This window comes from Salminus brasiliensis, chromosome 20 (genome assembly GCF_030463535.1).
Source record: "Salminus brasiliensis chromosome 20, fSalBra1.hap2, whole genome shotgun sequence".
Taxonomy (NCBI): domain Eukaryota; kingdom Metazoa; phylum Chordata; class Actinopteri; order Characiformes; family Bryconidae; genus Salminus; species Salminus brasiliensis.
In genome coordinates, this window is record NC_132897.1 from 3,848,460 (window position 1) to 3,866,072 (window position 17,613).

The 17,613-nt window shown below is 44.6% G+C and overlaps 1 protein-coding gene across 3 annotated transcripts in view; it reads right to left on the minus strand.

Moving 5' to 3' along the window:
• Window positions 1–17,613, minus strand: part of taok3a (TAO kinase 3a) — a 107,046-nt gene that overhangs the window by 88,941 nt on the left and 492 nt on the right. The window contains exon 1 of one of the 3 annotated variants that reach the window (XM_072664633.1): window positions 17,191–17,439. The exons of the other annotated variants lie outside the window; for them this stretch is intronic. The gene's annotated coding sequence lies outside the window, so the exon portion shown is untranslated. Of the gene's footprint in view, window positions 1–17,190; window positions 17,440–17,613 lie in introns of those variants that run through there. 3 annotated transcript variants of the gene reach the window in all.

The window sequence follows — 17,613 nt, forward strand, 5'->3', positions numbered from 1 at the left end:
TCAGATTTATTCTTATTAATTAACATTTCTGATCGTATAGGGTCAAGTGACCCCATCATACAAAATGCAGTAAAACATAGAAAACAAAAAATTGGGTTGTACCACAAAACAAAAATAAAAAAAATCTATAAATGATCAAATTAATAAACACATGCAAATAAAATACGTTTTAATGTCCTGCTTAATTTATTTTTTTAAGATGAGAAGTTTATTATAAAGTTTATTATAAGGCTATATTGGTTTGGTGTGCCGTTACTGAAAAGCTGAACGTCCACCGTTTTTAATGTTTACTTTTTGTTTTTTTTTTATGCAATTTGATGGATTTTGAAACCTCCTTTGTCTGGAAACCACCGTAGCAATCTGGCAACCTTCTATGCGACGCACTTTGCTATAAGAAGAAGTGTCCGAAATCCCTCAGCACCTTGTGGAATTCTGTTTCCTAGAACAGTGGTCTATACCGTTAGGTGGATTTTCGCATATAGGGCACAGTTAAGGGAAAGTTAGTTTAGCTAACTAGTTAACGTTAAGTTGGAGAGGTTTCACAGTTGAAAACAACGACCATTAGTAACGTATGGTGAAGCACAATGAGGAACGTCCAAAAATTTCTGACCATTGTTTATAATGGAGGCACGCTCTCGAGGGAAGGGTGAAACTGTGGCACTTTCCAATTGATTAGTGCGCCACAACGCGCCACGCAACATTCTGGCAGTATTACGTGAAGTTAAAGCCATATGGAGACCACAGAAAGCCACAGCCATTTCACAGGGGGTTAAAGATGCCACGTCTAAAAATGGCTAAATAAATAATTCGGGAGTTCGCTCTGCCACCAACGTCTCTCCCAATCCCAGCAGAAACACTGCACTGGCTGTTATTCCTGATTCTTGACCCCCCCCCTTCACCCCCGACACACACCCCTCCGACACGTGCCCAGCCAGCCACACCCCTTTTTCAAACTGTTGCTGATGTGACGTCACTAGGCAACCAACGCGACGTATACCCAGCTAGCAGACGCCAGTGATGGCCAGCGCCGCACTAAAGTGATGTGGGGGGAGAGCGCCATCTACCCACCCCACCCTAGAGAGAACAAGGCCAATTGCGCTCTCTTGAGGCCCCCTGGCTAGCAGCGTGATCGGGATATGAACCAACGACCCTCTGATTACAGTGACAATGCGTACTGGTCCAACTTTTTTTTTGGGGGGGGGGCAACTTTTGCCAGGCACTGACCACTGCATACCGGGGACACCCCACAAGACCTGCCTGATGCTTTGGAGGAGGAGATGTTCTGACCCAGGCGGCCTCTTGACAGATGAAGATGCCACTGTAGATGAAGAGCATCAGATTTATCCAGTCCTTAACCGGTCAGTGGTGCTAATGTTATGGCTGACCGGTGTACATTTTTCACTGAATGGTCACATTAATGGAAAGGGGAGTCATACAGCCGTGCCATTTTCGGGCTGTGTGTGGGTGATGGTGCTGGCATGATTTGGGAGAGAACCCCCAATTCCCTTCCTCTCTCTCCCTTTATTCCAGTCAGGCTCTCTTTCTTCTCCATCCCCCCATCCTCACTCTAATGGACGGCTCCATCGTCGGAGAGGGGATGTGAGGTAATGAGTAGTCGTTCTATTTTTAGTTCCCACCTCCCACAGACTAAAAGCCCTCTGTTTCACCCAGCTGGGATCCTTCTGACATCATCTGCACACTCGTGCGCAGCCTATAAAGAGCTTTGCGTAGAGGTTGATGGTCCGACGTGGGTGATGAACATCACTGCACGCTGCGTGCGGTGTTGACCATATTAACATTGGAGGGAAGCCAACGGTTAGCGTGACCGTGACCATGTCCCGTTAACATTCAGCCAACAGAACAGGACGCTCCGGACCAGCCGCACGTGAGCGGCCTAAGGTCACCGCGTTCAATGCCAAGCGTAGGCTAGAGGGCTATCAAGCGTTGGGCTGAGGAGCAATGATTTGTCTCTCAGATGTGAGAGAAGAGGCAAAGACCACTTTTCTTCAGTACAGTAAAAGCTTTGAGCTTCTGAGACTGTCGAAGAGAAGAGAAAAGAGAAGAGTAGGTAAGAGAAGACACCAGAAAGTGATAGATGAGAAGCAAAGAGAAAAAAGAAGAATTGAGGAGAGACCAAATAAGAAAGGAAGAGATAAGACGAGCTGAGACGAGACAAGGAGAGACAAGAAGAGACAAAAAGACGCCAGATGGAAAGAGAAGAGACATGAACAGAAGAGACTAGAACAGAAGAGAAGAGAGAAGATACGAGACCAGAAAGATGGAAAAGAAGAGAAAGGAAGCAAAGAGAACAGAAGAGAAGAAAGGAAGAGATGAGATGAGATAAAACGAGACGAGAAGAGACGCAAAGAGAAGATGGGAAACCAGATGGGAAGAGAAGAGACATGAACAGAAGAGACCAGACTACAAGAGAAGAAGGAAAGAGAGAAGATACGAGACCAGAAACATGGGAAAGAAGAGAAGAGAAGGAAAGAGAACAGAAGAGACAAGATACGAAGAGACGAGAGGCAAAGACAAGAAAAGAGACCAGACGGCAAGAGAAGGGACAAGACTAGAAGAGAAGATAAGAAGGGAAGAGAGAAGAATTGAGACCAGATGAGACGAGATCAGAAGGATTAAAAAGAAGAAGAGAAACAAAGCAAAGAGGACAGAGACAATAAAAGGAAGAGACAAGAGAAGAGGACATGAGAAGATTGATAAATAAAGAAGAAAAGGATAAAAGTTAAGACAAGAACAATTAAGAAGAAGAGACGAGAAAAGACAAAGGCATACAGACAGAAGAGAGAATATAAGAAGTGATGGAAGAAAATACGAGACCAGAAGGACTGAAAAGAAGAAGAGAAACAAAGCAAAGAGGACAAAGGAGAAGAAGGGAAGAGACCAGAAAAGAGGAAATAAGACGAGTGATGAAAAAGAAGAAGAGACAAGAAGGATTGATAAGAAGGAAGGAGAGAAGAGACCAAAGAAGAGACGAGACAAGACATACGAGGCAAAGAAGAAAAAAAAAGAGAGAACAAACCCAAATAGAACAGAAGAGAAGAGGAAATGAGAAGGGTGGTGAAAAGAGGAGAAGGACAGAAAAAAAGAAGAGAGACGAAACAAGAAAAGAAGGGAGAGGACACCAAAGACAAGGAGGGGGGGCGATGAGACAAGATCAGGAGAGGCAAAGGGCAGAAGAGATGAGACCAGAAGAGACTAGAAAGATAGAAATGAAGAGAAATGAAGCAAATAGAACAGAAGATAAGAATAAAGAAGAGAGGAGACCAAAGGCGACAAAATAATAGACGAGACAAGATGAGATGAGAAGAGAGGCGCAGAGGGAAAAAAAGAGACGAAGAGAAGAAACATAAACAGAAGAGACCAGACAAAAAGAGAAGAAGGGAAGAGAGAAGAAACCAGAAGAGGAACCAGAAGAGACAGGACTATAAGTATGGGAGAAGAGAAGAGAAGAGAAGCAAAGGAGATGAGAAGAGTGGTGAAAAGACGAGGAGGATAGACAAAAAGAAGAGAAGGGAGACGACACCAAAGACAAAAAAAAGAAGAAATGAGACAAGATAAGGAGGGGCAAAAGTCAGAAGAGAGACCAGAAGAGACTAGAAAGATAGAAAAGAAGAAAAACGAAGCAAAGAGAACAGAAGATAAGAACGGAGAAGAGAGGAGACCAAAGACAACAATAGCCTAGACGAGACGAGACAAGAGGAGAGGCACAGAGGGGGAAAAAGAGACCAGATGGGAAGAGAAGAGACATGAACAGAAGAGACCAGACAAGAAGAGAGAAGAGACGGGACCAGAAGAGACGAGACCAGAAGAGACGAAACCCAAAGGAGATGAGAAGAGTGGATAGGACGATGAGGATAAAAGAGGAGAAGAGGAGGGGCAAAGGTCAGAAGAGAGACCAGAAGAGACAACACCAGAAGGACAGGAGAGGAGAAAAGAAAGAAGGCAAAGAGAACAGAAGATGGAAAGAGAGAAGAGACAACATGAGAGGAGATGAGAAAAGACGAGAAGCAAAGGAGATGAGAAGAGTGGTAAAAGGACGTTGAGGATAAAAGAGGAGAGGAAGAGGGAGAGGACATCGAAGACAAGAAAAGAAGAGAGGAGACGAGATAAAAAGGGGCAAAGGTCAGAAGAGAGACCAGAAGAGACAACACCAGAAGGACAGGAGAGGAGAAAAGAAAGAAGGCAAAGAGAACAGAAGATGGAAAGAGAGAAGAGACAACATGAGAGGAGATGAGAAGAGTGATGACAAGAAGAGAGGAGACCAGAAGAGACGAGACACAAAGGAGATGAGAAGAGTGGATAGGACGATGAGGATAAAAGAGGAGAAGAGGAGGGGCAAAGGTCAGAAGAGAGACCAGAAGAGACAACACCAGAAGGACAGGAGAGGAGAAAAGAAAGAAGGCAAAGAGAACAGAAGACGGGAAGAGAGAAGAGACAAGATGAGAGGAGATGAGAAAAGACGAGAAGCAAAGGAGATGAGAAGAGTGGGACGTTGAGGATAAAAGAGGAGAAGAGGAGGGAGAGGACATCGAAGACAAGAAAAGAAGAGAGGAGACGAGATAAAAAGGGGCAAAGGTCAGAAGAGAGACCAGAAGAGACAACACCAGAAGGACAGGAGAGAAGAAAAGAAAGAAGGCAAAGAGAACAGAAGATGGAAAGAGAGAAGAGACAACATGAGAGGAGATGAGAAGAGTGATGACAAGAAGAGAGGAGACCAGAAGAGACGAGACACAAAGGAGATGAGAAGAGTGGATAGGACGATGAGGATAAAAGAGGAGAAGAGGAGGGGCAAAGGTCAGAAGAGAGACCAGAAGAGACAACACCAGAAGGACAGGAGAGGAGAAAAGAAAGAAGGCAAAGAGAACAGAAGACGGGAAGAGAGAAGAGACAAGATGAGAGGAGATGAGAAAAGACGAGAAGCAAAGGAGATGAGAAGAGTGGTAAAAGGACGTTGAGGATAAAAGAGGAGAAGAGGAGGGAGAGGACATCGAAGACAAGAAAAAAAGGGAAGAGAGAAGAGACAAGATGAGAGGAGATGAGACCAGGAGAGAAGACCGTGGTTGTATTTCAGGCTTCAGAGAGACACATCCCAGCCGAATGTTAAGTTTAACTACAGAGGTTTAAATTTTAATGACCTTCTGCTTCTCTGCCACACAGCGTAGCGCTCTCCCGCTCAGCACGAGCTAACCGACAGCACGATTACTCTCGCCCTGATGCCTCACATGTAGGAGAGGACAGCCCACAGAGCTAAGAGCAGAGACTCGGAGGTTGGTGGATGACCCAAGAGGACGGTAGATGGAGAGAACATGAGCGATGAGAGATATTCAGCCAGCCTCCAGTACTCATAACCCCCACAGTTACGTCACACACCCTTACAGCAAACAGCATAGCCACCGACAGTCGCGCTGTCATTTCTGGTGGGGTGGGACTGAACAGGCTGTAAATGGACATCTTTGGTTTAGCAGTGGAGCTATGATGCTAATCAAGCCCATAAGTAATGTAAGCTTATACCTAGCAATCAGCTGCAATTAGGAGCTATGCAGCTAATGTGGCTAATAAGTACTGGAAGCACCCCCCCCCCCCCTTCCATCAATTAGACTGGAGCTACGAGGCTAATGTAGCTAACAATGCAGCTAACAAACTACAGAAGAAGCTTAGCCCATGAATTAGACTTGAGCTATTAGGCTAATGTAGCTAACAAACAACAGAAGCTTAGCCCATGAATCAGACTTGAGCTATTAGGCTAATGTAGCTAACAAACAACAGAAGCTTAGCCCATGAATCAGACTGGAGCTATTAGGCTAATGTAGCTAACAAACAACAAAAGCTTAGCCCATGAATCAGACTGGAGCTACGAAGCTAATGTAGCTAACAAACAACAGAAGCTTAGCCCATGAATCAGACTGGAGCTATAAGGCTAATGTAGCTAACAAACTACAGAAGCTTAGCCCACAAATCAGACTAGAGCTACGAGGCTAATGTAGCTAACAAACAACAGAAGCTTAGCCCATGAATCAGACTAGAGCTATAAGGCTAATGTAGCTAACAAACTACAGAAGCTTAGCCCACAAATCAGACTAGAGCTACGAAGCTAATGTAGCTAACAAACAACAGAAGCTTAGCCCATGAATCAGACTGGAGCTATTAGGCTAATGCAGCTAACAAACTACAGAAGCTTAGCCCATGAATCAGACTGGAGCTATTAGGCTAATGCAGCTAACAAACTACAGAAGCTTAGCCCATGAATCAGACTAGAGCTATAAGGCTAATGTAGCTAATAAACTACAGAAGCTTAGCCCATGAATCAGACTGGAGCCATTAGGCTAATGTAGCTAATAAACAACAGAAGCTTAGCCCATGAATCAGACTGGAGCCATTAGGCTAATGTAGCTAACAAACAACAGAAGCTTAGCCCATGAATCAGACTAGAGCTATAAGGCTAATGTAGCTAAAAATATACAGAAGCTTAGCCCATGAATCAGACTGGAGCTATAAGGCTAATGTAGCTAAAAATATACAGAAGCTTAGCCCATGAATCAGACTAGAGCTACGAGGCTAATCTAGCTGAAAAGTTACGGAAGCTAATAGCCCACAAATTAGACTAGAGCTACGAAGCTAATGTAGCTAATAAACAACAGAAGCTTAGCCCACAAATCAGACTGGAGCTACGAAGCTAATGTAGCTAAGCTTCTGTTGTTTATTAGCTACATTAGCTTCGTAGCTCTAGTCTAATTTGTGGGCTATTAGCTTCCGTAACTTTTCAGCTAGATTAGCCTCGTAGCTCTAGTCTGATTCATGGGCTAAGCTTCTGTTGTTTGTTAGCTACATTAGCCTAATAGCTCCAGTCTGATTCATGGGCTAAGCTTCTGTTGTTTATTAGCTACATTAGCTTCGTAGCTCTAGTCTGATTTGTGGGCTAAGCTTCTGTTGTTTATTAGCTACATTAGCTTCGTAGCTCTAGTCTGATTTGTGGGCTAAGCTTCTGTTGTTTATTAGCTACATTAGCTTCGTAGCTCTAGTCTGATTGGTGGGCTAAGCTTCTGTTGTTTATTAGCTACATTAGCTTCGTAGCTCCAGTCTGATTGGTGGGCTAAGCTTCTGTTGTTTATTAGCTACATTAGCTTCGTAGCTCCAGTCTGATTTGTGGGCTAAGCTTCTGTTGTTTATTAGCTACATTAGCTTCGTAGCACCAGTCTGATTTGTGGGCTAAGCTTCTGTTGTTTATTAGCTACATTGGCTTCGTAGCACCAGTCTGATTTGTGGGCTAAGCTTCTGTTGTTTATTAGCTACATTGGCTTCGTAGCTCCAGTCTGATTTGTGGGCTAAGCTTCTGTTGTTTATTAGCTACATTGGCTTTGTAGCTCCAGTCTGATTGGTGGGCTAAGCTTCTGTTGTTTATTAGCTACATTAGCTTCGTAGCTCTAGTCTGATTTGTGGGCTAAGCTTCTGTTGTTTATTAGCTACATTAGCTTCGTAGCTCTAGTCTGATTTGTGGGCTAAGCTTCTGTTGTTTATTAGCTACATTAGCTTCGTAGCTCTAGTCTGATTTGTGGGCTAAGCTTCTGTTGTTTATTAGCTACATTAGCTTCGTAGCTCCAGTCTGATTGGTGGGCTAAGCTTCTGTTGTTTATTAGCTACATTAGCTTCGTAGCTCCAGTCTGATTTGTGGGCTGAGCTTCTGTTGTTTATTAGCTACATTAGCTTCATAGCACCAGTCTGATTTGTGGGCTAAGCTTCTGTTGTTTATTAGCTACATTAGCTTCGTAGCACCAGTCTGATTTGTGGGCTAAGCTTCTGTTGTTTATTAGCTACATTGGCTTCGTAGCACCAGTCTGATTTGTGGGCTAAGCTTCTGTTGTTTATTAGCTACATTAGCTTCGTAGCTCCAGTCTGATTTGTGGGCTAAGCTTCTGTTGTTTATTAGCTACATTGGCTTCGTAGCTCCAGTCTGATTTGTGGGCTAAGCTTCTGTTGTTTATTAGCTACATTAGCTTCGTAGCTCCAGTCTGATTTGTGGGCTAAGCTTCTGTTGTTTATTAGCTACATTGGCTTCGTAGCTCTAGTCTGATTTGTGGGCTAAGCTTCTGTTGTTTATTAGCTACATTAGCTTCGTAGCTCCAGTCTGATTCATGGGCTAAGCTTCTGTTGTTTATTAGCTACATTAGCTTCGTAGCTCTAGTCTGATTTGTGGGCTATTAGCATCTGTAACTTGTTAGCTAGATTAGCCTCATAGCTCTAGTCTGTTACTTAGCTAATGTGTAGCTAATAAACAACAGAAGCTTAGCCCACAAATCAGACTGGAGCTATGAGTCTAGGGTAGCGGCTGGGCGATATGGCAAGAACATAAGATCACAGTACTTGAATGACATCAGACCCTGGTTTTCGTTTGGGCAGGTGTGAACACAGTAATCTGACACGGAGCAAGAACACCGGGGTGGTGGTGAATTCTTCTGCATGAAAGCTAACCAGTAATAATGAGTCCCTCTCTAAAATGAGCCCCGAATCGGTCCCGGGACAAGCGTGAAAAGGCCAATTTCAGGTCAAAACTATAGTAAATCAGTAAATCAGTAAATCAGTGGCTCGGACGTCCGAAAGCGTCCCTAAACCGTCACAGGCTGGTACTCTGCTCTCGCTCGTACCAACTGAACGCAGCTACGTCCAACTCAAGTCAAACCTGACACTGCAGCTAACGAGGCCATGGGAAGATGGCCTACATATTCAGCACTTATTTTTGAACCTCATCATAATCATCATCACCATCACCATCATCATCATCATCATCGTCGTCGTATCTGAGGCTGTAAGGTCCTCAGCTTCTTGCAGTGACAGCTTCAGAAATTAAAATGAAATTTTAAAACGTAATAAAAAAAGAAGGCAACCTCAAACCTCAACATGAAATGCAGTGTGAGAATCGATTGGACACACACACACACACACACACACACACACACACACACACACACACACACACACACACAGCATAGCAGGCAGAGCTGTCCTTGAAGCTTAATCAGTAACTCTAATTATAACGAGCCGGGTGCTTCCAGGCCGCCGTCAGCCTCCCTGCGGCTCGAGCAGGAGAGCTGGTTGGAGCTTCACCCAAACACAACTCAAAGCAAAAGCCTATGACAGAACAAAACACTGTCTCAACGTAGAAGAAGTTCAAAAATGTGCAGTGAAATTCACCTGACCCTTCCTGACCTTGTTGGTCAGCGTTCTGCTTGCTTCTACTCAGCACGATCAATCATCTCGCACCATTTTCTCCTAGGGTGCCTTCATATCTACTTACTTTAACGGATCAGGTACTGGCTATTTTAATCCCAATCCAGTTCTGAGTCTTTATTGTTAACTACAGTGTTCAGAGAGCGCCATCTGCTGTCCTCAAGACACCATTAACGGACATTGACGCCCAGCCGGCTGCAGCAGCAGCAGCAGTGCGGACGTTCTCAGAAGGTAAATAAAGGAGTTGAGGTTCTGCAGTGTGGAGCTATTTAACAGTGGAACCTGAAAACAGACCATAATATCTGACCCTTTATATAAAACTCTCACTGAAACGCTCAGTTTTACCAGCGGGAGAACCGGCACTCGCCTTTCTCTGTTTCTAAACCAGCACTGAAGAACCCATTCAGACCTGAGTGGAGGCTAATGCTAATGCTAACACACACACACACACATACTAGCTATAGAAACCCCAATCAAACACACACAGCACATTCACCCACTATAAACCAGCTATTACACACCATTAGACCAACAACCACAGATATCAGTCCAGAGTGTGTACCACTACACACACACTCATACACACACAGGAAGTGATTAGACTGCAGTGTTGTAAAGGAGCTGGGAGCTGATTGGTCAGGGAGGAGATCAGACTGGATTATCAGATATTAAACACTATAAAACAGTTATTTTAAGAAAAGTCTCGACTAAACAATCAGTCAGTCCAGAAAGTCTGATTATAGAAACATTAAGAGGTTTTACTGATCGGATTCATCAGCAGCTCGTCTGATCTAAACTGTGGGGCTGGATTATTATTTATACACACACAGAGAGATCAGATCGCATCGGTATCGGCTGACGCTCGGCATTAAGAGACTCGGATCAGATCAGATCGGATCAGGGGGCAAAATAACCTGTCTGGTGATCAGGGCCCATTTTCTTCCTGCATACCAGGCTCACAGTCCAGCTTCATCTCACGGCCTGATTATCAGATGAACGGACAGTCTGATTAGGAATTCAGGTTCCTTCCATCATCATAACTTGTCCAGGTCCTGAGGCACGTCTTCTTGTAGGTATGGTGGGCCTACTGTCAATGGCGTATTAGATTCAGGCCCCCACTCACTCCAAAACGGGAGTCTGCGTCAGCCTGTCGTGAGAAAAAGCCTCCAGATTTTCTCGCAGCGAACGTCCGCGCTGCCGAAAGTCTCCTTAGAGAAGAGAAACTTTACTTCACACCGAGATTAAGCAAAGCCGCACACAGAGCCATCAGCGAGCGGTGATTAAGCCTCTTGGCAGCGCATAAACTGCCTGCGTATGAGTGAGCGTGAGTGTGTGTGTGTGTGTTTGTGTGTGCACGCGTCCGCGTGCCGAGCCGAGCCTCGGCTCGTCTCAGTCTTCCCAACCCGGCCTTGTCAAAAGCAGCTGATCGGCCCACGCTTCGCAACGTGCAAACATACACACACACACACACACACGGACAGAGCTACACTATATGTCCAAAAGTTTGTGGACACCCCGTCTAATGAATGCATACTGGAGCTGATAAGCAAAAAGTCCCCTACAGGCACCATGCCAGCTAATGCCAGGTGTGGGCTATAGAGGGGTATAAAGCCCCCCAGCATTGAGCTGTGGAGCAGTGGAAGAACTGTGTTCACCGGAATGATGATGATGATGATGGAGGAGGAGTTGGGGAGTTAAGGATGATGAGGTAGGGCTGTGATCATCCTGGCAACATCCTGACCTCACTAATATTGCTCTTGTGGCTGACTGCAATCAAACTCTCACAGCAATACTCTGCTCCAAAATCTAGTAGGAAGCCTTCCTCTTTCTTGGACAGTGGAGTTTGTTATTTCCACAGAAGCAGGAGCCCTTGATTTCAGACGAAAACAACGTATGAGCAGGTGTCCCAATACTTTTGTCCATACGTGTGTGTATATCAGCAGCTGTAAGTCACAGAGAGTATTAGGTCACCTCAGTGCCAACGTGTGTCCTGCTATCAGCAAGGCCGGTAATGCGGCACGCGGCGCACGGCGGCTTGATAACGGCATTAAAATTTCACAAGAGCTAAACAGCAGCAGAGGTCAAGCAGATGGCCCAGATGATAAGAGCACAAAGGCCCGGGTGTCAGCGCTGGAGTCGGGGGGGGGGCTCGGAAACGACAGCCGCCCTCCCCTCTTACGAAACAGCAACTCTCCACATCAGGGTGTGCTTATAGAGCGTGTGACGGAAGTAACCTAAGTGCAAAAAAGGAAACAGTGAGTGAGTGTGTGTGTGTGTGTGTGTGTGTGTGTGTGTGTGTGTGTGTGTGTGTGTGTGAAATAGAAAGAGTGAGAGACAGCAGTTTGAGAGCTGGTTCGAAACACTCAGACTGGCTTTTGTGTGTGTGTGTGCGTTTTTTTAACAGGTGATACAGCTGCTGCTGCTTTACTCAGCCCTGCAAACACCGCTCCTCCTCCTCTTCCTCTTCCTCCACCACTACGGAGGTCCAATAGCAGTATCAGCTTTAACAAAGGGGAGTCGGACTGAGCCATCGTCAGCCGGACTATTCGTGATCTTAATTCTGCCGTCCCACTTTTAACATACAGCTTTACTAGATTTTAAAGTTAAATGTTATTTAAGTCGACAATTTTTTTTATTTTTAACTTCAACAGTTAGAAACGAACTTTTGGCCCCTTAGAGTTTAAAACATCAGTTTCGTTTCTTAAGGTTCCAAATTAAAATGGCAGTTTGGCCCCTTAAAGAAAACGCCACTTTGCCCACTTAAAGGGAAGTTTGGCCCCTTAAAGATAGAAACATAATAAATGCAGTTTGACCCCTTAAAGTTACAAATCTAATCTAAAACAAAAGTTTAATGTTAAAATTAAAAAATTAAGGTTAAAAATGAAAAGTTCAAAGTTCAAAATGGCAATTTGGCCCTCTAAAGTTAGAAACAAAAAAAATGCAGTTTGGCCCCTTTAAGATAGAAATATAAAAAATGCAGTTTGGCCCCATAAGGTTACAAATTAAAACAGCAGTTTAAGGTTAAAATTTTAACGCCATGTTGCCCACTTAAAGTTAAGAATCTGGCCCCTTAGGATTACAAGTTAAAACAGCAGTTTGGCCCCTAAAGCTTACAAACTAAAACCACAATTTTGGTCCCTTAAAGAAAACGCCACTTTGCCTGCAATTTGGCCCCTTATGGTTACAAAACAAAACAGCAGTTTGGCCCCTTAAAAAAACGCCAGTTTGCCTGCTTAAAGTTAAGAATTCAAAAGGGCAGTTTGGCCCCTTAAGGCTAGAAACTAAAAATGCAGTTTGGCCCCTTAGAGTTTTAAATATCAATCTGGCCCCTTAAGGTTTCAAGTTAAAACAACAGTTTGGCCCCTAAAGCTTAAAATTAAAACTGCAATTTGGCCCCATAAAGTTAGAAACAAAAAGGTTCAAAATATCAGTTTGGCCCCTTAAGGTTAATATAATGTTATTTGGAAACTGGAAGTTTGTGTGGAAACAAGTGTGTGTGTGTGTGTGTGTGTGTGTGTGTGTGTGTGTGTGTGTGTGTGTGTGTGAGCAGGATTAAAACCGTCAGTCTGGGGTATTTCTTTCTCATGCTGCCGCTGCTGTTTTACCCAGCACAGCAAAAAGCTCTGCAGGCGGAAAGGCAGTGCAGAGCAGCGAGACAGAAGAGACAGACGCCTCGACAGGATGCCCGCCTGCAAGAAGCTAAACGAGCACGTGCCCCCCGACACACCCGTAAACCAGCCCTGCTCAGAGACCGCAGGGAACTCCTCCACAGCTACTGAACACAGCGACCGTACCTGCATCCGGACGAGCAGCCGGAGCAGTGCTCACTTAACCGAGCTCCTCATCTAATGGCATTTAAACATTTCCCTCAATTTTACTAATAACCTTTCAGAAACAGAGAACATGAACTGGACAGACCACCCCCAGCATGCAAAAACCTTGTGTCTCCATTTCTACGGTTATTCCTATGCAAAATAAATGTGAATCTGGCAGGTGTTCTTCACATTGTGTCCAAAGTCCATGATGAATGGCCCAGTAGAAAAGCTCCATAAATACCAGGAATAGAATATTATCACATCGACGTCCACTGAGAGTTAGGAGGGTTTTTTTCTTCTCCTGTAAAGTTGGAATTTTAGAGATACAAGGTTTTTGCATGACAGTGACGAAACGTCAATGCATTGTGTGTCAACTTGGGTCACACAATGTAAGCACCTAGTAAAATATGTAAGCATATATATATACATAGACACACACACATACAGTGTATATATATATATATATATATATATATATATATATATAGATAGATAGATAGATAGATATATGTGTGTGTGTATCTATATTAAACTTATTTTTATATATATTAATTTAAAAACAAATAAAAAAGTATATATATATATATATATATATATATATATATATATATACACACACACATTGTTTTAATTAATAAATAGAGAAAAAGGTAAATTAATACACACAATTATTTTACTAATTAATAACAAGAGAAAAAAGTAAAATAATTGTATGTATATGTGTGTATATATATATATATATATATACACACACACACAATTATTTTACTAATTTCTTAGTACTAATTATTTTTTTTCTATTTATTAATTTATAGAAATGTGTGTATTTTTATTTTTTACATTACTATACATGCATATATATTTTTTCCTGTTCTGATCCAAAGTTATGAAGCCTAGAATACCGGCTCTGCAGGAATCAGGTTCAGTGAATGGATCAGTCCCATGGATCGGTCTAATAAACCCAATTCCCAAATATATAGTATATAAAAAAAATCATCATCATCCTCAGTGATCCTAGTAGTAGCAGTAAAAATAAGGACGGGCTCAAAAATCTGCTTTCTTTATTTTCATTACTCCGTCTCACTGTCAGCACCGTGACTCCACAGGTACAGTGTGTGTGTGTTTGCGTGTGTGTGTGTGTGTTTGCGTGTGTGTGTCCAGAGGCCTATTGTGGGTTCGATCCTCACTCCAGATGGTCTGAAAGTTTGAGTTTGGTGTGTTCTTCCCATGTCTGTGGGGTCATGGATCTTCTCTGACCACTCCTCATACCCCCCAAACACACATGGTCGGTGCCCTGTCTGTCGCCCAGCGAATCCGGGTAGGCTGTGCACCTACTGTGCCCCTGAGCTGGACAAGTCTCATGAAGAGCTAGATAATTAGCCAATGAGCTGGAAACTGTAATAATGTGTGTGTGTGTGTGTGTGTGTGTGTGTGGGCTACATCGGACTCACAACCCCAGGCCCTTGGAGCTGTGCAGGGCACACACAAACCCACCTACTGTGCCATAGTGCTCCTAAACACAATACAAAATTCTGCATTATATTTATGTATGAAATGCATTATAAGAGCCTGTTTCTTTATTATTATTATTATTATTATTATTATTAATTAATCCAATGTTTTTGCTTCAGTTAAACAGGACCAGTTATGCTGTCTCTGCACTGGAACATGCAGTGGGTCAGTTTTCTGTACTAGTGATATACACGACACACTGACCCTGTTTACACCTGGTCACTTCATGCTTCTTGAGTATCGGGGTTATATCTGCATTAGGGCCGAGCTGCATAACAACGCAAGTGTAAACTAACACACCCACAGACTCTTTACACCAGACCCGACTCCCATCACTCAGACCACTTCAGGAGGAGGTTCGAGACACATTTGTGTGTAAACAGTGCAAACACATCCGCCTCTCCAAGACGCATTCAACATCCACGACCCCTCCCGGGTACAACCATTACACCCCTCCCGGGTACAACCATGACCCTTCCAGGTACAACCATTAAACCCTTCCTGGTACAACCATTAAACCCTTCCTGGTACAACCATTAAAGCCCTCCCGGTTACAACCATTCAACCCCTTCGGTTACAACCATTCAACCCCTCCCGGGTACAACCATTCAACCCCTCCAGGGTACAACCATGAGCCCTCCAGGGTACAACCATTAAACCCCTCCCGGGTACAACCATGAAAACCCTCCCGGGTACAACCATTAAAGCCCTCCCGGGTACAACCATTAAAGCCCTCCCGGGTACAACCATGAGCCCTCCCGGGTACAACCATTAAACCCCTCCCGGGTACAACCATTAAACCCCTCCCGGGTACAACCATGAGCCCTCCCGGTACAACCATTAAACCCCTCCGGGTACAACCATTAAACCCCTCCCGGTACAACCATTAAACCCCTCCCGGGTACAACCATGAGCCCTCCCGGTACAACCATTAAACCCCTCCGGGTACAACCATTAAACCCCTCCCGGTACAACCATTAAACCCCTCCGGGTACAACCATTAAACCCCTCCAGGGTACAACCATGACCCCTCCAGGGTACAACCATGAAACCCCTCCCGGGTACAACCATTAAAGCCCTCCCGGGTACAACCATTAAACCCCTCCGGGTACAACCATTAAACCCCTCCCAGGTACAACCATTAAACCCCTCTGGGTACAACCATGACTCTTCCCGGGTACAACCATGACCTGTCCAGGTACAACCATAAGCCCAAATAAATGAGCAAATACATAAACTCCAAAATGTTTAATTATATTAAATATTAAAGAAATGTAAATATGATTTTTTTTATATCATTATTTCTTTCTATTTTATCAATATATAAAAAGCTTATTATAGAGCTGATTGAGTTTACACATGCAGGCAGGCAGACGCCATGATGTGCTGGAGGACCAGCTCCATTACCTCCGTCCTCATACCTCAGACTTCTTCCCCACCCGAGAGCTCGAGCTAAATTCTCTAGATCAGAAAAACAGACGCTTTAAAAGCGATGGCTTGTTTATTAATAAATAAATACATCAATTAATGAATTCATTGGCTCCAACATGGCTGCTGAAACCAGCTTTAGGCCGTCCTTCCCCCGTGTTATTATTGTTCTTTTCAGTCAGAGTCACACAGAGTCAGGAAACCACATAAGCAAGTCTAGCAGAGATTACTGAACACCTCCGCACACACGATTCAGGCCTATAGATTCAGGCGGATAGCGCCGCGTTAACTGGTGGGGTGTGAGTGACTGCACGATCTGCTACACCTGAACCGCCACTTTAACCTCAACTACACCTAATGCAACGCTACTGTAACTAACCAGGGGGTCAGGAGGCCTTCCACACCCATTAATCTCTGAAATGCATGCGTGCATTTATCATACACGTCCAAAAGTATCCGGACACCCTTCTAACGAGTGCATTCACCTATATTAAGATGCACAGCTCGTATAATCTCCATAGAAAAGCACAGGCCGACCGAATGCGATGCTCTGGGGTCGCCACACACGGGCCTGAGGTCACCGGAGCCACTGCAAATCTACTAGACGGGTGTAAAGTCCCCCAGCCTTGAGCTGTGGAGCACTATGGAGTGATGGAGTGATGGAGTGAGCGCCTTCAAACACCTTTCAAAACAAGCTGGAGTGGCACACCTAATCCCCCAACACCGGTTCCTGACCTCTGTAATGTCTGAAAGCCACCAAACCCTTGCAGCAAGGCCTTTCCAGATAAGCAGAGTAAGGTAAAGTGGGCAGACACCCTGCAGACAAGCCCATTAACATCTCCTGAACATTGATGGTGCCTTTTTCAGTCTGGCTGCATGTGCAAACGCCCTTTTCCACCACAAGGCAGAGGAGAGGAAGTGAAACTCAGCGTCAACCCCGCTTAAAAACTCTGCGTCTGGCGGCAGATCCCTCCTGATAAGCCCCTCAACGTGCCCAAAAAACACCAAAAAAACAAAAGAGCGAGCAGGTGCTTTTGGACAGGTATGCAAATGAGCTGAAACATCTACAACACCTCAATAACCCCCCTAAAACCGGGCAGGCCATGTTTTTGGTGCCTACAGCTCGAAATAGTGTCTGCGTAACCGGAGGTCCAGCTGCGAAAAGTTTGCCATGGAGCAAATTACGCACACTGACCTGCTTTCCCTTGAGACCTCGCAGGCGCTCCAGATGTCCTCAACCCTTCCCTGCGTTTCTCCCCCAGCGTAAAAGCTGCAAACCTGCCGGCTTCGAGTGGATTTCGTGTGCTTTTGCTGCTCTTTCCTCCTTTCCTTTCCGCGCACACGGAAATAAGTTGGAGCGCAAAAGCAGCACCGGTGCCCCAGCAGCCTACTTACAACCAGCAGCCGGGATCATCGGTGAACCAGCCCCTTTCGGACGCACACACCGTCTCCACAAGCCCCAGCGTGCGCCAGGGGTCCAGAAAACGTCCTAAAGTGCGAAGGCAGGGTCTAAAAACACGACTTCATGGTTAGTGCGCCTGTCAGTGCGCGCCCAGGGGAGAGCAATCGAGCGCAGAGCCACTACAACAAACATGACGCTGATAGTAAAAGCGAAACG